General features: G+C 40.5%; 2 non-coding genes and 1 pseudogene across 2 annotated transcripts; 2 read left to right on the forward strand and 1 right to left on the reverse strand.

Moving 5' to 3' along the window:
• Positions 1 to 4542: 4542 nt before the first annotated feature.
• LOC140285432 (U2 spliceosomal RNA) lies at positions 4543 to 4733 on the forward strand. Its single transcript, XR_011910471.1, has one exon. It is a non-coding gene; the product is annotated as a U2 spliceosomal RNA (small nuclear RNA).
• Positions 4734 to 10446: 5713 nt separating this feature from the next.
• On the forward strand, positions 10447 to 10637 carry LOC140285435 (U2 spliceosomal RNA). Its single transcript, XR_011910474.1, has one exon. It is a non-coding gene; the product is annotated as a U2 spliceosomal RNA (small nuclear RNA).
• An 8120-nt stretch (positions 10638 to 18757) lies between these two features.
• Positions 18758 to 18934, reverse strand: LOC140285398 (U2 spliceosomal RNA; annotated as a pseudogene).
• Between the last annotated feature and the right edge of the window lie 2075 nt (positions 18935 to 21009).

Consider the following 21009-nt stretch of genomic DNA (forward strand, 5'->3'; position numbering starts at 1 on the left):
CCCAGCATCGTAAGTGTTCGTGGCATTGTTAGCCTCTTCTTCTGGATCTTGATATCGAGCATCCTTTTGTATTTCTGGTTTGTAAGTCCTCTCTCTTCGTTCACCGGAGTCTTCGTCTCTTTGTCCTTGAGTTTGGTGATTTTTTCTTCTTTTGATGCCTTGACACAGTGTGACAGGTGATACCACATGGGAGATCCTTTAACTTGGACTGCTGTCCCTGTGCTGCGAAATGGCTGTGCTGCTCAAATGGTCTCTCCTTCATCATATACACAGTTATTTATACATCACCTTCCACCATGTAGCGTTGTCCCTTTTTGTTTCTCTCTTTGTTCTTAAAATGCTGTTATAAATGTCTAAACCAATCCATTAAACTAGATCATTTTGGCAGTAAAGCGATCTACAATGTGCTTGGTCGCAAAGCTGCTCATCTGTGGTAAACAGCTCTTCAGAAAGGCATTCTTCAATTGATTTCACTCATTTTATGTAATAATTTTGTGATTTCCTACAAAACTACACTTCTTCTCCCATCTGTCTGAGTATTTAATATTGTCTGGGTCCCGTTAAAACATGTATTTTTCCCATCTAATTCCTTGTTTGCTTTAAAACAAGTATTCCCCATTTTCTATCCCTTCAGTAGCCAACCAGTTTGTATGGAGTACACTGGAGCAACTTGACTGATCAGTAAAACACTGCTTTTGTTGTCAACGCAAGGCTTCCCCCGTCGGTTGTTTCACTGAGACACTACTGAGTAACTACAACTCAACACAGTTTATACACATAACATTCATATACATACTAACAAACAAACAAACAATAATTTATCGCAATTTTCTCATCTCTGTTTGAACGTACACCCAGGTAAATATTCCTGTAGTCTTCTCATACCGACTATGGACCCATTCATTGTTTAACTTCACTGTTTTGCAAATCCTAATTGAATATTACACATTGACATTGAACTTTACTGGATAAGCAGGTCTTCATTGCATTCAGCAGCCTATATGTGAGCATTTATGTGTAAGCTGTTCTTCTTTGCATTTATCAGCAGCAAGCAATTCTTCACTGCACATGCATATGTAAATAGTAAAACAATTCCAATGTGTTAGCGAAACCTTCTATATCACAGTGGTTTCTAAGGTCTATTTTAAGTTCTTTGCCATCAGTGAGATGACATTGTTTACAAAGTGTGTCAAATTATCACTGAAGATCTTTTCAGGAATTTCAAATCTAGAAATGAGTTATTTTACGCGTGATTTTGCTACTGAGAGTGCATCTGCTTGTGCACATGGAAATATTTCAGACCATTTGGTAAAAACCTCTGTTGTCACTGAGCAGAATCGTTTCCCTTAACATTAATTTAGTTCAATGAAATCTACAAAATAATGAAATAATGAAATCCAAACAAATATGTTGAAAAAGATACACTGGCTTAGGGAATTATCTTCGTTTTGGTCTTAGATTGCCCTGTGGAATGTATTTTGCACATATTTGACCTGCTAGACAAAACTTTATTCATTTATTTATTCTAAAAAAATGTTTTTAATAATTAGTAAAACCATATGCTGTAAAAACCTGGTTCATTATTGCTTCCATCCCTCCTGTTGAGACATGACATGGTCCGTGGCTCAATACTGCAGCATATTTAAACAAATTCTTTGGCAGTATGGTTTTCCTTCCGGTCATTCATACGAGTCTATTGTAGATGGCAATTGAATAACATCTAATAATGCTAAAATATTTGTAGTTTATACATTTAGCTGTGGATGTCAACATACCTGTTTTTCCAATGCTGTGTTAACACATGTACAGTTGAGAAGGCATACTGACTGTCAGTGTAAACGTTAACAACCTTTTTGTTATTTAATTTACAAGCTTCAGTTAAAGCTACCAATTTGACTGCTTGAACAGAGTAATTTTTTGGTAGTGGTTGTTTTAAGAAAACTTCAGTTTCTGTTACTACTGCAAATCCTGTAGCATTTGTGCCATCAGGGTTTTTTTCCTTGATCTGTTGAATAAATATAGTTATTTCTGCATTTTCATAACATATATCAGTTAAGTCTGGCCTGGGTAAAACACTGATGGTTATTTCTGGCTTTCCATCTGTGGGGTAGGTAGCAGTGTGGATGGATTAAGTGTAGCACATCTCTCGACAACAAGGTGTGGCTGTGAAAGAAGAACTGTTATGTAGGAGAGATGTCTGGTAAAGATATTTTGTTAAGTAACCATATCACAGCCACTGCATGAGGTACCTTAAGTGTTAATGGGTGAAATAACACCATTATTGTTGATGCCTGCACTGCCAATGGCTTCTGGCCATTGATTCAAAAGTACGATCTCGTCCCTTTTTCCCCCTTTCAGTGGAGACTGGCCCCTAATTACCGCAATTCAGCAGGGGGTCTTTCATTAGGAGTACTGGACTCCCCCGTGCACGGTTTCAGCTCCGACCCTGGACAGCGGAAAAAACGTTGAGATCTGGTTTGAGGACCCAATTGTTGAGAAAAGTCTCTTTATGAGACTCAGAGTTGCTGGAGTCAGTTAATGCAAAGGTTTAATCTTGCAGCAAGTTCAAGAATGTGTGTGTGTATGGGTGTATGTGTGCGAACGTGTGTGAGTTTGTGTGAGTGAGAGTTTAAAGAACCTGTTATCCACAGGCAGGCCTTAACTAGTATGGCACGGGTCCAGCCTGTCTCATCTTTTTTGGAAGGTCCAGCGCTCGGCCGTAACCCTTCTGTCTGTTTGGACTCTCACATACATTCGGTTAATCATAGAAAAACGAGAACAAAACTTTTTAGCCCCTTAAATTCATAAAACAGACATGGTGCAGTTATTTCCATTCTAGAAAATAAGAGTAATCACCACCATTCCTATAAATTCTGGATATTCTAACAATCTGAATCTTTTTTAAATGTTCGATGAAGCCCTTTGCTGTTCTGTTTAGAGACTCAGCTGATCATAAACCAAGTTTTGCTCTTGAACCAAGCTTCTAAACTCTTCACCTTTTTCATTTCTCAGTTAGTATTCACTTTAAAACTGATTAAAAGAAAAATTAAATGAATGCCTATCAACAAATGTGGGATCTAAACTCTAGTGCTTCCTCTAAAATAATTTCCTTTCTCAATTCAGAAATGTGTGTGTGTAAGTCACAACACCCGTGACACCAAAACGGCTTTCTTTTCTCTCTTTTCTCTACACTCTGCACTGTGAGCACACACAACAAATCAGAAAGGCTTTTTTCTCTCTTTTCTACATTATGGACTGTGGGGACACAAAACCGCTCTCTCTTTTTTTTTTTTTGATTGTGTGCCAGGGCGTTGTCTCACGTATTAGATTATGCTTAAGATACGAATGAGTTTATCAGTCACATCAGAATCCATACATACTGATCCTCCCGTAATAAAATGGTCGGATCTTATCAAACACACTTTGTTTCTTGTGACAAGTCAGCGAAACAGCGTATACACGTCAAGACACTGAATCAAGTTTGCCACAAGAACTCATAAGTTTGGCAGTATTGCTCTGCCGTCAGCAATCATACACCCATTTTATTTTCATGAGACATGTGCAGGCACCTGTTCATCTACTGTTCTATCACTATGAATTAGTTTATCTATTATCAATAAGGATACTTCTACAACTACTATCAAAGTATGTCCGGACTTCTTATGTTGTCAGTTGCTATATATGAATAAGTGGGTTGCTACTGAAAAGCATTAAGCATGTCACACAGCCCAAAACATATAACATTTCAGGACACACCACACAGTTAACAACCACAGTGAAGCGTGTCAAAGCCCAAACATGTAACATTCAACAGGACACTTACACAACACATTCAAATCAAACAGTCAGACAACATACAAGAACCTATACCCCAGCCGGCATTGCTCCCTGCCTATTTTCCTACAACTCACTATGTGTGCGCACACCTTTATTCACAAACTCTTCAACTTATACTCTTTTACCGAAGCTGCTACAGCTCGATTGGCCAAATACCCTTAGATCCTATTTCGGTGAATTTGACATCTGCCTTGCATGTAACAGATTAGCGGTTTAGCAGTTTTAATTTAGTTTGAGTGAAGGAATTCATTTTATAGCAAAATCCGAAATCGTGAAGAACTCATGGAAGTAAGCTTATTCTCGGATTCCTGAATCTTTAGATTTGCTCTTTGTTTTACTGCAAAGTACAACGTTGAGCAGCACTAATGAGTTGTTTCTATTTTTGGCAGGCTTTACCTTTGCGGATGAAGCCCTTTCTGTCTGTGCAAAAGAAATCTTATTACTGTGCAGAGTGACTTCTCTGAGTAGAGTCGCCTTACTTGTTGCGACTGTGCCAATGTTCGAAGCTGGAGTGCAAAGTTGTTGCTTGAATGGTGCTCGCTGGAGCGTGCGGTAGTGTAAAGTTATACCATTTAAAAGGGCTGAAGAGTGCTCAGTGCAGCGGGTGGGCCGAGGTGCAAAGTGACACTATGGCCATAAAAAGAACACCGCTACAAGTGCGCATTGTGCCAGGAAGGGCCCTCGGACGTGAACCAGTGGACAGTTATCGCTTCTCGGCCTTTTGGCTAAGATCAAGTGTAGTATCTGTTCTTATCAGTTTAATGTCTGATGTGTCCTCTATGCGAGGACTACATATTAAATGGATTTGTATCAATAGGAGTTGAAAAAGGAGCTTGCTCCGTTCACTCCAAGCATCGACCCGGTACTGTAGTGCCCCTGGGAACGGTGCGCTCTCCTCTGCTCTTGTGAAAAAGCAAACAGCGGTGCAGGATGGAAGTTTCAGGGAGCCCAAGATGAAACTTTCTTTTAGTCTGCTGAGAAAAGAGAGTGAATGCGAATCAGACTTTAACACGGCTCTGGGAGCGAGCCGAGTGCGGGCTAACCAGGAGAATTGCTTGAAAGAAACGCGACACCGAATGAGCGGTCAGAACAAAGCCTCAATACGGTGTTCCTGTGGTGTTTTTATAAAATGCGGTGAAAAAAAAGGTGTGAATGCCCCATAGAAAACTAAAAGGTGGAGCGGAAGTGTTCGGCTGCAAGAAGGTGTGAATGTCCGACTATATTTGGTGAAAAGCAGGTGAAGCAAGGTCTGAATGCCCAACCTTACATCATCAAAAGCGAGATCAGAGGTTTTTGGCTGCAAGAAGGCCATAGTTTGCCAAAAGTGGGTAAGGTGCGAATGACCGACTAAATATCAACAAAAGTGGGGGCGGAGGTCTTCGGATGCAAGTGGGTGTGAATATCCCACCATAGAAGTATGGTGGAGAGGAAGCTGTGAATGGCCGACCATAGTTTGCAAAAAGCGGGTGAGAAAAGGTGCGAATGTCCAAGTTCGGCTGAAAAAAACTGTGTTCGGCTGCAAAAAGGTGTGAATTTTTGATTAAAGTTTGTAAGACAAGGTTCGAATGCCTGACAATGTATGATCAAAAGAGGGAGCGGAGGTGTTCAGCTGCAAGAAGGTCTAAATGTCCATCATTAATTGCTAGAAAACATGAAAGAAAATTTTCGAAAATCAATCTGCACATGATCATAAGTGGGAGAGGAGGTGTTCAGCTGCAAGAAGGTGTGAATTTCCTACCATAATTGCTGAAAAATGTGTTAGAAACGGTAAGAATGCCGGACCATACATCATCAAAAGCTAGAGAGGTGGTGTTCGGCTGCAAGTAGGTGTGAATGTCTGACTAAAGTTCAAATATATTAACAAAAGCGGGAGGAGAGGTCTTCGGATGAGTGGTTGAGAATTTCCAACCATAATCTATAAAATGCGGTGAAAAAAAAGGTGTGATAGAAACCTAAAAGGTGGAGCGGAAGTGTTCGGCTGCAAGAAGGTGTGAATGTCCGTCTATAGTTGGTGAAAAGCAGGAAAAGCAAGGTCTGAATGCCCAATCTTACATCATCAAAAGCGAGATCAGAGGTGTTTGGCTGCAAGACAACGGGTAAGGTGTGAACGACCGACTAAATATCAACAAAAGTGGGGGCGGAGGTCTTCGGATGCAAGTGGGTGTGAATATCCCACCATACAAGTATGGTGGAGAGGAAGCTGTGAATGTCCGACCATGGTTTGTAAAAAGCGGGTAAGACAAGGTGCGAATGTCCGACAATGTATGATCAAAAGAGGGAGCGGAGGTGTTCGGCTGCAAGGTCTGAATTTCCAACCATAATTTGTAAACACCGTTGAAGAAAAGCCTCGAAAGCCCGACTATACACCATCAAAAGCGGGAGCAGAGGTGTTCAGCTGCAAGAAGGTCTGAATGTCCACCAATAATTACTGAAAAATGGGTAAGAAGAGGTGGCAGTAAAGCGATCTACAATGTGCTTGGTCGCAAAGCTGCTCATCTGTGGTAAACAGCTCTTCAGAAAGGCATTCTTCAATTGATTTCACTCATTTTATGTAATAATTTTGTGATTTCCTACAAAACTACACTTCTTCTCCCATCTGTCTGAGTATTTAATATTGTCTGGGTCCCGTTAAAACATGTATTTTTCCCATCTAATTCCTTGTTTGCTTTAAAACAAGTATTCCCCATTTTCTATCCCTTCAGTAGCCAACCAGTTTGTATGGAGTACACTGGAGCAACTTGACTGATCAGTAAAACACTGCTTTTGTTGTCACCGCAAGGCTTCCCCCGTCGGTTGTTTCACTGAGACACTACTGAGTAACTACAACTCAACACAGTTTATACACATAACATTCATATACATACTAACAAACAAACAAACAATAATTTATCGCAATTTTCTCATCTCTGTTTGAACGTACACCCAGGTAAATATTCCTGTAGTCTTCTCATACCGACTATGGACCCATTCATTGTTTAACTTCACTGTTTTGCAAATCCTAATTGAATATTACACATTGACATTGAACTTTACTGGATAAGCAGGTCTTCATTGCATTCAGCAGCCTATATGTGAGCATTTATGTGTAAGCTGTTCTTCTTTGCATTTATCAGCAGCAAGCAATTCTTCACTGCACATGCATATGTAAATAGTAAAACAATTCCAATGTGTTAGCGAAACCTTCTATATCACAGTGGTTTCTAAGGTCTATTTTAAGTTCTTTGCCATCAGTGAGATGACATTGTTTACAAAGTGTGTCAAATTATCACTGAAGATCTTTTCAGGAATTTCAAATCTAGAAATGAGTTATTTTACGCGTGATTTTGCTACTGAGAGTGCATCTGCTTGTGCACATGGAAATATTTCAGACCATTTGGTAAAAACCTCTGTTGTCACTGAGCAGAATCGTTTCCCTTAACATTAATTTAGTTCAATGAAATCTACAAAATAATGAAATAATGAAATCCAAACAAATATGTTGAAAAAGATACACTGGCTTAGGGAATTATCTTCGTTTTGGTCTTAGATTGCCCTGTGGAATGTATTTTGCACATATTTGACCTGCTAGACAAAACTTTATTCATTTATTTATTCTAAAAAAATGTTTTTAATAATTAGTAAAACCATATGCTGTAAAAACCTGGTTCATTATTGCTTCCATCCCTCCTGTTGAGACATGACATGGTCCGTGGCTCAATACTGCAGCATATTTAAACAAATTCTTTGGCAGTATGGTTTTCCTTCCGGTCATTCATACGAGTCTATTGTAGATGGCAATTGAATAACATCTAATAATGCTAAAATATTTGTAGTTTATACATTTAGCTGTGGATGTCAACATACCTGTTTTTCCAATGCTGTGTTAACACATGTACAGTTGAGAAGGCATACTGACTGTCAGTGTAAACGTTAACAACCTTTTTGTTATTTAATTTACAAGCTTCAGTTAAAGCTACCAATTTGACTGCTTGAACAGAGTAATTTTTTGGTAGTGGTTGTTTTAAGAAAACTTCAGTTTCTGTTACTACTGCAAATCCTGTAGCATTTGTGCCATCAGGGTTTTTTTCCTTGATCTGTTGAATAAATATAGTTATTTCTGCATTTTCATAACATATATCAGTTAAGTCTGGCCTGGGTAAAACACTGATGGTTATTTCTGGCTTTCCATCTGTGGGGTAGGTAGCAGTGTGGATGGATTAAGTGTAGCACATCTCTCGACAACAAGGTGTGGCTGTGAAAGAAGAACTGTTATGTAGGAGAGATGTCTGGTAAAGATATTTTGTTAAGTAACCATATCACAGCCACTGCATGAGGTACCTTAAGTGTTAATGGGTGAAATAACACCATTATTGTTGATGCCTGCACTGCCAATGGCTTCTGGCCATTGATTCAAAAGTACGATCTCGTCCCTTTTTCCCCCTTTCAGTGGAGACTGGCCCCTAATTACCGCAATTCAGCAGGGGGTCTTTCATTAGGAGTACTGGACTCCCCCGTGCACGGTTTCAGCTCCGACCCTGGACAGCGGAAAAAACGTTGAGATCTGGTTTGAGGACCCAATTGTTGAGAAAAGTCTCTTTATGAGACTCAGAGTTGCTGGAGTCAGTTAATGCAAAGGTTTAATCTTGCAGCAAGTTCAAGAATGTGTGTGTGTATGGGTGTATGTGTGCGAACGTGTGTGAGTTTGTGTGAGTGAGAGTTTAAAGAACCTGTTATCCACAGGCAGGCCTTAACTAGTATGGCACGGGTCCAGCCTGTCTCATCTTTTTTGGAAGGTCCAGCGCTCGGCCGTAACCCTTCTGTCTGTTTGGACTCTCACATACATTCGGTTAATCATAGAAAAACGAGAACAAAACTTTTTAGCCCCTTAAATTCATAAAACAGACATGGTGCAGTTATTTCCATTCTAGAAAATAAGAGTAATCACCACCATTCCTATAAATTCTGGATATTCTAACAATCTGAATCTTTTTTAAATGTTCGATGAAGCCCTTTGCTGTTCTGTTTAGAGACTCAGCTGATCATAAACCAAGTTTTGCTCTTGAACCAAGCTTCTAAACTCTTCACCTTTTTCATTTCTCAGTTAGTATTCACTTTAAAACTGATTAAAAGAAAAATTAAATGAATGCCTATCAACAAATGTGGGATCTAAACTCTAGTGCTTCCTCTAAAATAATTTCCTTTCTCAATTCAGAAATGTGTGTGTGTAAGTCACAACACCCGTGACACCAAAACGGCTTTCTTTTCTCTCTTTTCTCTACACTCTGCACTGTGAGCACACACAACAAATCAGAAAGGCTTTTTTCTCTCTTTTCTACATTATGGACTGTGGGGACACAAAACCGCTCTCTCTTTTTTTTTTTTTGATTGTGTGCCAGGGCGTTGTCTCACGTATTAGATTATGCTTAAGATACGAATGAGTTTATCAGTCACATCAGAATCCATATATACTGATCCTCCCGTAATAAAATGGTCGGATCTTATCAAACACACTTTGTTTCTTGTGACAAGTCAGCGAAACAGCGTATACACGTCAAGACACTGAATCAAGTTTGCCACAAGAACTCATAAGTTTGGCAGTATTGCTCTGCCGTCAGCAATCATACACCCATTTTATTTTCATGAGACATGTGCAGGCACCTGTTCATCTACTGTTCTATCACTATGAATTAGTTTATCTATTATCAATAAGGATACTTCTACAACTACTATCAAAGTATGTCCGGACTTCTTATGTTGTCAGTTGCTATATATGAATAAGTGGGTTGCTACTGAAAAGCATTAAGCATGTCACACAGCCCAAACATATAACATTTCAGGACACACCACACAGTTAACAACCACAGTGAAGCGTGTCAAAGCCCAAACATGTAACATTCAACAGGACACTTACACAACACATTCAAATCAAACAGTCAGACAACATACAAGAACCTATACCCCAGCCGGCATTGCTCCCTGCCTATTTTCCTACAACTCACTATGTGTGCGCACACCTTTATTCACAAACTCTTCAACTTATACTCTTTTACCGAAGCTGCTACAGCTCGATTGGCCAAATACCCTTAGATCCTATTTCGGTGAATTTGACATCTGCCTTGCATGTAACAGATTAGCGGTTTAGCAGTTTTAATTTAGTTTGAGTGAAGGAATTCATTTTATAGCAAAATCCGAAATCGTGAAGAACTCATGGAAGTAAGCTTATTCTCGGATTCCTGAATCTTTAGATTTGCTCTTTGTTTTACTGCAAAGTACAACGTTGAGCAGCACTAATGAGTTGTTTCTATTTTTGGCAGGCTTTACCTTTGCGGATGAAGCCCTTTCTGTCTGTGCAAAAGAAATCTTATTACTGTGCAGAGTGACTTCTCTGAGTAGAGTCGCCTTACTTGTTGCGACTGTGCCAATGTTCGAAGCTGGAGTGCAAAGTTGTTGCTTGAATGGTGCTCGCTGGAGCGTGCGGTAGTGTAAAGTTATACCATTTAAAAGGGCTGAAGAGTGCTCAGTGCAGCGGGTGGGCCGAGGTGCAAAGTGACACTATGGCCATAAAAAGAACACCGCTACAAGTGCGCATTGTGCCAGGAAGGGCCCTCGGACGTGAACCAGTGGACAGTTATCGCTTCTCGGCCTTTTGGCTAAGATCAAGTGTAGTATCTGTTCTTATCAGTTTAATGTCTGATGTGTCCTCTATGCGAGGACTACATATTAAATGGATTTGTATCAATAGGAGTTGAAAAAGGAGCTTGCTCCGTTCACTCCAAGCATCGACCCGGTACTGTAGTGCCCCTGGGAACGGTGCGCTCTCCTCTGCTCTTGTGAAAAAGCAAACAGCGGTGCAGGATGGAAGTTTCAGGGAGCCCAAGATGAAACTTTCTTTTAGTCTGCTGAGAAAAGAGAGTGAATGCGAATCAGACTTTAACACGGCTCTGGGAGCGAGCCGAGTGCGGGCTAACCAGGAGAATTGCTTGAAAGAAACGCGACACCGAATGAGCGGTCAGAACAAAGCCTCAATACGGTGTTCCTGTGGTGTTTTTATAAAATGCGGTGAAAAAAAAGGTGTGAATGCCCCATAGAAAACTAAAAGGTGGAGCGGAAGTGTTCGGCTGCAAGAAGGTGTGAATGTCCGACTATATTTGGTGAAAAGCAGGTGAAGCAAGGTCTGAATGCCCAACCTTACATCATCAAAAGCGAGATCAGAGGTTTTTGGCTGCAAGAAGGCCATAGTTTGCCAAAAGTGGGTAAGGTGCGAATGACCGACTAAATATCAACAAAAGTGGGGGCGGAGGTCTTCGGATGCAAGTGGGTGTGAATATCCCACCATAGAAGTATGGTGGAGAGGAAGCTGTGAATGGCCGACCATAGTTTGCAAAAAGCGGGTGAGAAAAGGTGCGAATGTCCAAGTTCGGCTGAAAAAAACTGTGTTCGGCTGCAAAAAGGTGTGAATTTTTGATTAAAGTTTGTAAGACAAGGTTCGAATGCCTGACAATGTATGATCAAAAGAGGGAGCGGAGGTGTTCAGCTGCAAGAAGGTCTAAATGTCCATCATTAATTGCTAGAAAACATGAAAGAAAATTTTCGAAAATCAATCTGCACATGATCATAAGTGGGAGAGGAGGTGTTCAGCTGCAAGAAGGTGTGAATTTCCTACCATAATTGCTGAAAAATGTGTTAGAAACGGTAAGAATGCCGGACCATACATCATCAAAAGCTAGAGAGGTGGTGTTCGGCTGCAAGTAGGTGTGAATGTCTGACTAAAGTTCAAATATATTAACAAAAGCGGGAGGAGAGGTCTTCGGATGAGTGGTTGAGAATTTCCAACCATAATCTATAAAATGCGGTGAAAAAAAAGGTGTGATAGAAACCTAAAAGGTGGAGCGGAAGTGTTCGGCTGCAAGAAGGTGTGAATGTCCGTCTATAGTTGGTGAAAAGCAGGAAAAGCAAGGTCTGAATGCCCAATCTTACATCATCAAAAGCGAGATCAGAGGTGTTTGGCTGCAAGAAAACGGGTAAGGTGTGAACGACCGACTAAATATCAACAAAAGTGGGGGCGGAGGTCTTCGGATGCAAGTGGGTGTGAATATCCCACCATACAAGTATGGTGGAGAGGAAGCTGTGAATGTCCGACCATGGTTTGTAAAAAGCGGGTAAGACAAGGTGCGAATGTCCGACAATGTATGATCAAAAGAGGGAGCGGAGGTGTTCGGCTGCAAGGTCTGAATTTCCAACCATAATTTGTAAACACCGTTGAAGAAAAGCCTCGAAAGCCCGACTATACACCATCAAAAGCGGGAGCAGAGGTGTTCAGCTGCAAGAAGGTCTGAATGTCCACCAATAATTACTGAAAAATGGGTAAGAAGAGGTGTGAATGCCCAACTATACATCATCAAAAGCAGAAGTGGATGTGTTCGGCCACAAGAAGGTTTGAATGTCCGACCATAGTTTGTAAAAGGCGGGTAAGAAAAGGTTTGAATGCCCGAACATACACAATCAAAAGAGGGAGCGGAGGTGTTTCGCTGCAAGAAGGTGTGAATGTCCGAGCATAGTTTGTAAAAAGCGGGTAAGAAAATGTTCGAATGCCCGAACATACACCATCAAAAGAGGGAGCGGAGGTGTTCCGCCATAAGAAGGTGTGAATGTCCGACTGTAGTTGCTAAAAAGTGGGTAAGAAAATGTTAAAATACCCGACTGTACACAATCAATAGCGGGAGCGAATGTGTTCGGCTACAAGAAGGTGTGAAAGTCCGACCATGTTTTGTAAATAGCGGGTAAGAAAAGGTGCGAATGCCCGACAATGTATGATCAAAAGAGGGAGCGGAGGTTTTCGGCTAAAAGAAGGTCTGAATGTCCAACCATAATTTGTAAAAACCGGGGAAGAAAAGGCTCGAAAGCCCGACTATACACCATCAAAAGCGGGAGCAGAGGGGTTCAGCTGCAAGGTCTGAATGTCCATCAATAATTGCTAGAAAACATGAAAGAAAATTTTCGAATATCAAACCGCACATGATCATAAGTGGGAGCGGAGGTGTTTAGCTTCAAGAAGGTGTGAATGTCCACCCATAATTCCTCAAAAATGGGTAAAAAAAAAGGTGCGAATGCCCAACCATACATCATCAAAAGCAGGACTGGATGTGTTCGGCTACAAGGTTTGACTGTCCGAGCATAGTTTGTTAAAAGCGGGTAAGAAAAGGTTCGAATGCCCGAACATACACCATCAAAAGAGGGAGCGGAGGTGTTCCGCCATAAGAAGGTGTGAATGTCCGACCGTAGTTGGTAAAAAGCGGGTAAGAAAAGGTTAAAATGGCCGTCTGTACACAATCAATAGCGGGAAGGGATGTGTTCGGCTACAAGAAGGTGTGAAAGTCCGACCATAATTCCTGAAAAATGGGTAAAAAAAAAGGTGCGAATGCCCAACCATACATCATCAAAAGCAGGTGTGAATGTCAGATCATAATTTGCAAAAACCTGATGAGAAATGGTGAGAATGCCCGACAAAAAAGCAGTTTTAACTTGGTTTGAGTGAAGGAATTCATTTTATATCAAAATCCGAAATTGTGTAGAACTCGTGGAAATAAGTTTATTCTCGGATTCCTAAAGGTTTAGTGTTGTTCTTTGGTATACTGCAAACTAATACTTTCCATTTTGTTGAAACCGATTAAGTTAAAACTGCTTTGTCCTTCATATTTATCCATGTCTAAATAGCTTTAAACAAAAAAGAACGTTGTACTTTGCAGGATAGGAAAGAACAACACTAAACGTTTAGGAATCCGAGAATAATCTTCTTTTCACGAGTTCTACACAATTTCGGATTTTGATATAAAATGAATTCCTTCACTCAAACCAAGTTAAAACTGCTTTGTCCTTCATATTTATTCATGTCTAAATAGCTTTAAACAAAAAAGAACGTTGTACTTTGCAGGATAGGAAAGAACAACTCTAAACCTTTTCAGGAATCCGAGAATAAGCGTCGATTGACTCGTTCTACACAATTTCGGATTTTGATATAAAATGAATTCGTTCACTCAAACCAAGTTAAAACTGCTTTTGTCCTTCATATTTATCCATGTCTGAATAGGTTTCAACAAAAAAGAAAGTATTACTTTGCAGTATACCAAAGAACAACACTAAACCTTTAGGAATCAGAAAATAAGCTTCTTATCACCAGTTCTACACAATTTCGGATTTTGATATAAAATGAATTCCTTCACTCAAACCAAGTTAAAACTGCTTTGTCCTTAATATTTATCCATGTCTGAATAGGTTTCAACAAAAACGAAAGTATTACTTTGCAGTATACCAAAGAACAACACTAAACCTTTAGGAATCCGAGAATAAGCTTCTTTTCACCAGTTCTACACAATTTTGGATTTTGATATAAAATGAATTCCTTCACTCAAACCAAGTTAAAACTGCTTTGTCCTTCATATTTATCCATGTCTGAATGGGTTTCAACAAAATAGAAAGTATTACTTTGCAGTATACCAAAGAACAACACTAAACCTTTAGGAATCCGAGAATAAGCTTCTTTTCACCAGTTCTACACAATTTTGGATTTTGATATAAAATGAATTCCTTCACTCAAACCAAGTTAAAACTGCTTTGTCCTTCATATTTATCCATGTCTGAATCGGTTTCAACAAAATAGAAAGTATTACTTTGCAGTATACCAAAGAACAACACTAAACCTTTAGGAATCCGAGAATAAACTTATTTCCACGAGTTCTACACAAATTCGGATTTTGATATAAAATGAATTCCTTCACTCAAACCAAGTGAAAACTGCTTTGTCATATTTTTCAGCAAGTATGGTCGGACATTCACACCTACTCACAGCCGAACACCTCCGCTCCCGCATTTGTTGGTGTATAGTCGGGCATTCTCACCATTTCTCATCAGGTTTTTGCAAATTATGATCTGACATTCACACATGCTTTTGATGTTGTATGGTTGGGCATTCGCACCTTTTTTTACCCATTTTTCAGGAATTATGGGTGGACATTCACACCAACCTGCAGCTGAACACCTCCTCTCCCGCATATGATCATGTGCGGTTTGATATTCGAAAATTTTCTTTCATGTTTTCTAGCAATTATTGATGGACATTGAGACCTTCTTGCAGCTGAACACCTCTGCTCCCGCTTTTGATGGTGTATAGTCGGGCTTTCGAGCCTTTTCTTCCCCGGTTTTTACAAATTATGGTTGGACATTCAGACCTTCTTGCAGCCGAAAACCTCCGCTCCCTCTTTTGATCATACATTGTCGGGCATTCGCACCTTTTCTTAACCACTTTTTACAAAACATGGTTGGACTTTCACACTTTCTTGTAGCCGAACACATCCCTTCCCGCTATTGATTGTGTACAGTCGGGTATTTTAACCTTTTCTTACCCGCTTTTTACCAATTATGGTGGGACATTCACACCTTCTTACAGCGGAACACCTCCGCTCCCTGTTTTGATCATTTATGGTCTGGCAATACTACCTTTTCTTACCCGTTTTTGAGTTATTATGGCTGGACATTCACAGCTTCTTGCAGCCGAACACCTCTTCTCCCGCTTTTGATGATGAATGGTCCGGCATTCTTACCTTTTCTAACACATTTTTCAGCAATTATTGTTGGTCATTCACACCTTTCTCATCAGCTTTTTACAAATTATGATCTGACATTCACACCTACTTGCAGCCGAACACCTCGGCTTCCACTTTTGATGGTGTATATTTTGGCATTCGAACCTTTTCTTAACCGCTTTTTACAAACCATGGTCGGACTTTCATACCTTCTTTTAGCCGAACAACTCCGCTCCCGCTATTGATTGTGTAGAGTTGGGTATTTTAGCCTTTTCTTACCCGCTTTTTACCAACTATGGTCGGACATTCACACCTTCTTACAGCGGAACACCTCCGCTCCCTCTTTTGATGGTGTATGTTCTGGCATTCGAACCTTTTCTTACCCACTTTTTACAAACTATGCTCGGACATTCACACCTTCTTGCAGTGAAACACCTCCGCTCCCTCTTTTGATTGTGTATGTTCGGGCATTCGAACCTTTTCTTACCCGCCTTTTACAAACTATGGTCGGACATTCAAACCTTCTTGTGGCCGAACACATCCACTTCTGCTTGTGATGATGTATAGTTGGGCATTCACAACTTTTCTTACCCATTTTTCAGTAATTATTGGTGGACATTCAGACCTTCTTGCAGCTGAACACCTCCGCTCCCGCTTTTGATGGTGTATAGTCGGGCTTTCGAGCCTTTTCTTCAACGGTGTTTACAAATTATGGTTGGAAATTCAGACCTTGCAGCCGAAACACTCCGCTCCCTCTTTTGATCATACATTGTCGGGCATTCGCACCTTGTCTTACCCGCTTTTTACAAACCATGGTCGGACTTTCACACCTTCTTGTAGCCGAACAACTCCGCTCCCGCTATTGATTGTGTACAGTCCGGTTTTTTAACCTTTTCTTACCCGCTTTTTACCAACTATGGTCGGACATTCGCAGCATCTTACAGCGGAACACCTCCGCTCCCTCTTTTGATGGTGTATGTTCGGGCATTCGAACTTTTTCTTACCCACTTTTTACAAACTATGGTCGGACATTCAAACCTTCTTGTAGCAGAACACATCCACTTCTTCTTTTGATGATGTATGGTTGGGCATTCGCACCTTTTCTTACCCATTTTTCAGGAATTATGGGTGGATATTCACACCTACTTGCAGTCGAACAGCTCTGTTCCCACTTTTGATTATGTTTGGTTGGATATTCGAACCTTTTCTTAACTGCTTTTTACAAACTTTGGTCGGACGTTCACACCTTCTTGCAGCCGAACACCTCCGCTTCCGCTTTTGATGGTATATATTCGGGCATTCGAACCTTTTCTTACCCACTTTTTACCAACTATGGTCGGACATTCACACCGTCTTTCAAGTGTAACACCTCCGCTCCCTCTTTTGATGGTGTATGTTCGGGCATTCGCACCTTTTCTTACCCGCTTTTTACAAACTATGGTCGTACATTCAAACCTTGTAGCCGAAAACCTCCACTCCCTCTTTTGATCATACTTTGTCGGGCATTCGCACCTTTTCTTACCCGCTTTTTACAAACTATGCTCGGACATTCAAACCTTCTTGTAGCCAAACACATCCACTCCTGCTTTTGTTGATGTATGGTTGGGCATTCGAACCTACTTGTTGCCCGCTTTTCATTAATTATGGGTGGACATTCACACCTTGTCACAGCCAAACACCTCCGCTCCCTGTTTTGATCATGTATGGTTGGACATTCGCACCTTTTCTCACCCACTTTTTGCAAACTATGGTCGGCCATTCACAGCTTCCTCTCCACCATACTTGTATGGTGGGATATTCACACCCACTTGCATCCGAAGATCTCCGCCCCCACTTTTGTTGATATTTAGTCGGTCATTCACACCTTACCCGTTTTCTTGCCGCCAAACACCTCTGATCTCGCTTTTGATGATGTAAGATTGGGCATTCAGACCTTGCTTTTCCTGCTTTTCACCAACTATAGATGGACATTCACACCTTCTTGCAGCCGAACACTTCCGCTCCACCTTTTAGGTTTCTATCACACCTTTTTTTTCACCGCATTTTATAGATTATGATTGGAAATTCTCAACCACTCATCCGAAGACCTCTCCTCCCGCTTTTGTTAATATATTTGAACTTTAGTCAGACATTCACACCTACTTGTAGCCGAACACCACCTCTCTAGCTTTTGATGAGGTATGGTCCGGGATTCTTACCGTTTCTAACACATTTTTCAGCAATTATGGTAGGATATTCACACCTTCTTGCAGCTGAACACCTCCTCTCCCACTTATGATCATGTGCGGATTGATTTTCGAAAATTTTCTTTCATGTTTTCTAGCAATTAATTATGGACATTTAGACCTTCTTGCAGCTGAACACCTCCGCTCCCGCTTTTGATCATACATTGTCAGGCATTCGCACCTTGTCTTACCCGCTTTTTACAAACTTTAGTCGAACATTCACACCTTTTTGCAGCCGAACACAGTTTTTTGCAGCCGAATTTGGGCATTCGCACCTTTTCATACCCACTTTTTACCAACTATGGTCGGACATTCACACCGTCTTACAGCGGAACACCTCCGCTCCCTCTTTTGATGGTGTATGTTCGGGCATTCAAACCTTTTCTTACCCGCTTTTTACAAACTATGCTCGGACATTCAAACCTTCTTGTAGCCGAACACATCCACTCCTGCTTTTGATGATGTATGGTATGGCATTCGAACCTACTTATTGCCCGCTTTTCATTAATTATGGGTGGACATTCACACCTTGTCGCAGCCAAACACCCTGTTTCGATCATGTATGGTTGGACATTCGCACCTTTTCTCACCCGCTTTTTGCAAACTATGGTCGGCCATTCACAGCTTCCTCTCCACCATACTTGTATGGTGGGATATTCACACCCACTTGCATCCGAAGACCTCCGCCCCCACTTTTGTTGATATTTAGTCGGTCATTCGCACCTTACCCGCTTTTGGCAAACTATGGCCTTCTTGCAGCCAAAAACCTCTGATCTCGCTTTTGATGATGTAAGGTTGGGCATTCAGACCTTGCTTCACCTGCTTTTCACCAAATATAGTCGGACATTCACGCCTTCTTGCAGCCGAACACTTCCGCTCCACCTTTTAGTTTTCTATGGGGCATTCACACCTTTATTTTCACCGCATTTTATAAAAACACCACAGGAACACCGTATTGAGGCTTTGTTCTGACCGCTCATTCGGTGTCGCGTTTCTTTCAAGCATTTCTCCTGGTTAGCCCGCACTCGGCTCGCTCCCAGAGCCGTGTTAAAGTCTGCTTCGCATTGACTCTTTTTTCTCAGCAGACTAAAAGAAACTTCCATCCTGCACCGCTGTTAGCTTTTTCACAAGAGCAGAGGAGAGCGCACCGTTCCCAGCGGCACTGCAGCACCGGGTCGATGCTTGGAGTGAACGGAGCAAGCTCCTTTTTCAACTCCTATTGATAAAAATCCATTTAATATGTAGTCCTTGCATAGACATATCACATATTAAACTGATAAGTACAGATGGATTATGTGCAATTAGTAAAGAGAGTAGAGGACGATCTCTCTCGTTGGAAGTCCTTACCTATATCACTTATGGGGAGAGTTACAACCATTAAAATGATGATACTACCAAAAGTTAACTATTTGTTCTCAATGATCCCCATAAAACCATCTGCTACTTGGTTTAAGTCACTAGATTCATGCATCTCCAAATTTCTGTGGAAAAACAAACCACCACGTATTAGTTTAAAAACCCTACAGAAGACCAAGGACAGTGGTGAATTAGATTTACCTCATTTTCAGCACTATTCCTTAGCCAATAGGTTACAATATATATCAAAATGGTTTAAACCTTGTTGTTGTCACAGTTCCCAGAGACGTTGTAATCGTTGAGGATTCTATATTCACCCCCTCATTAGAGGCACGTGTTGCAGATTGATGACACTGAATCTTCTTCTCTGTTCATTGCTGGCATCATTCCCAGCATCGTAAGTGTTCGTGGCATTGTTAGCCTCTTCTTCTGGATCTTGATATCGAGCATCCTTTTGTATTTCTGGTTTGTAAGTCCTCTCTCTTCGTTCACCGGAGTCTTCGTCTCTTTGTCCTTGAGTTTGGTGATTTTTTCTTCTTTTGATGCCTTGACACAGTGTGACAGGTGATACCACATGGGAGATCCTTTAACTTGGACTGCTGTCCCTGTGCTGCGAAATGGCTGTGCTGCTCAAATGGTCTCTCCTTCATCATATACACAGTTATTTATACATCACCTTCCACCATGAAGCGTTGTCCCTTTTTGTTTCTCTCTTTGTTCTTAAAATGCTGTTATAAATGTCTAAACCAATCCATTAAACTAGATCATTTTGGCAGTAAAGCGATCTACGATGTGCTTGGTCGCAAAGCTGCTCATCTGTGGTAAACAGCTCTTCAGAAAGGCATTCTTCAATTGATTTCACTCATTTTATGTAATAATTTTGTGATTTCCTACAAAACTACACTTCTTCTCCCATCTGTCTGAGTATTTAATATTGTCTGGGTCCCGTTAAAACATGTATTTTTCCCATCTAATTCCTTGTTTGCTTTAAAACAAGTATTCCCCATTTTCTATCCCTTCAGTAGCCAACCAGTTTGTATGGAGTACACTGGAGCAACTTGACTGATCAGTAAAACACTGCTTTTGTTGTCAACGCAAGGCTTCCCCCGTCGGTTGTTTCACTGAGACACTACTGAGTAACTACAACTCAACACAGTTTATACACATAACATTCATATACATACTAACAAACAAACAAACAATAATTTATCGCAATTTTCTCATCTCTGTTTGAACGTACACCCAGGTAAATATTCCTGTAGTCTTCTCATACCGACTATGGACCCATTCATTGTTTAACTTCACTGTTTTGCAAATCCTAATTGAATATTACACATTGACATTGAACTTTACTGGATAAGCAGGTCTTCATTGCATTCAGCAGCCTATATGTGAGCATTCATGTGTAAGCTGTTCTTCTTTGCATTTATCAGCAGCAAGCAATTCTTCACTGCACATGCATATGTAAATAGTAAAACAATTCCAATGTGTTAGCGAAACCTTCTATATCACAGTGGTTTCTAAGGTCTATTTTAAGTTCTTTGCCATCAGTGAGATGACATTGTTTACAAAGTGTGTCAAATTATCACTGAAGATCTTTTCAGGAATTTCAAATCTAGAAATTAGTTATTTTACGCGTGATTTTGCTACTGAGAGTGCATCTGCTTGTGCACATGGAAATATTTCAGACCATTTGGTAAAAACCTCTGTTGTCACTGAGCAGAATCGTTTCCCTTAACATTAATTTAGTTCAATGAAATCTACAAAATAATGAAATAATGAAATCCAAACAAATATGTTGAAAAAGATACACTGGCTTAGGGAATTATCTTCGTTTTGGTCTTAGATTGCCCTGTGGAATGTATTTTGCACATATTTGACCTGCTAGACAAAACTTTATTCATTTATTTATTCTAAAAAAATGTTTTTAATAATTAGTAAAACCATATGCTGTAAAAACCTGGTTCATTATTGCTTCCATCCCTCCTGTTGAGACATGACATGGTCCGTGGCTCAATACTGCAGCATATTTA

Source organism: Leuresthes tenuis, unplaced genomic scaffold (assembly GCF_036924035.1).
Source record: "Leuresthes tenuis unplaced genomic scaffold, fLeuTen1.0.hap1 SCAF_40, whole genome shotgun sequence".
NCBI lineage: Eukaryota > Metazoa > Chordata > Actinopteri > Atheriniformes > Atherinopsidae > Leuresthes > Leuresthes tenuis.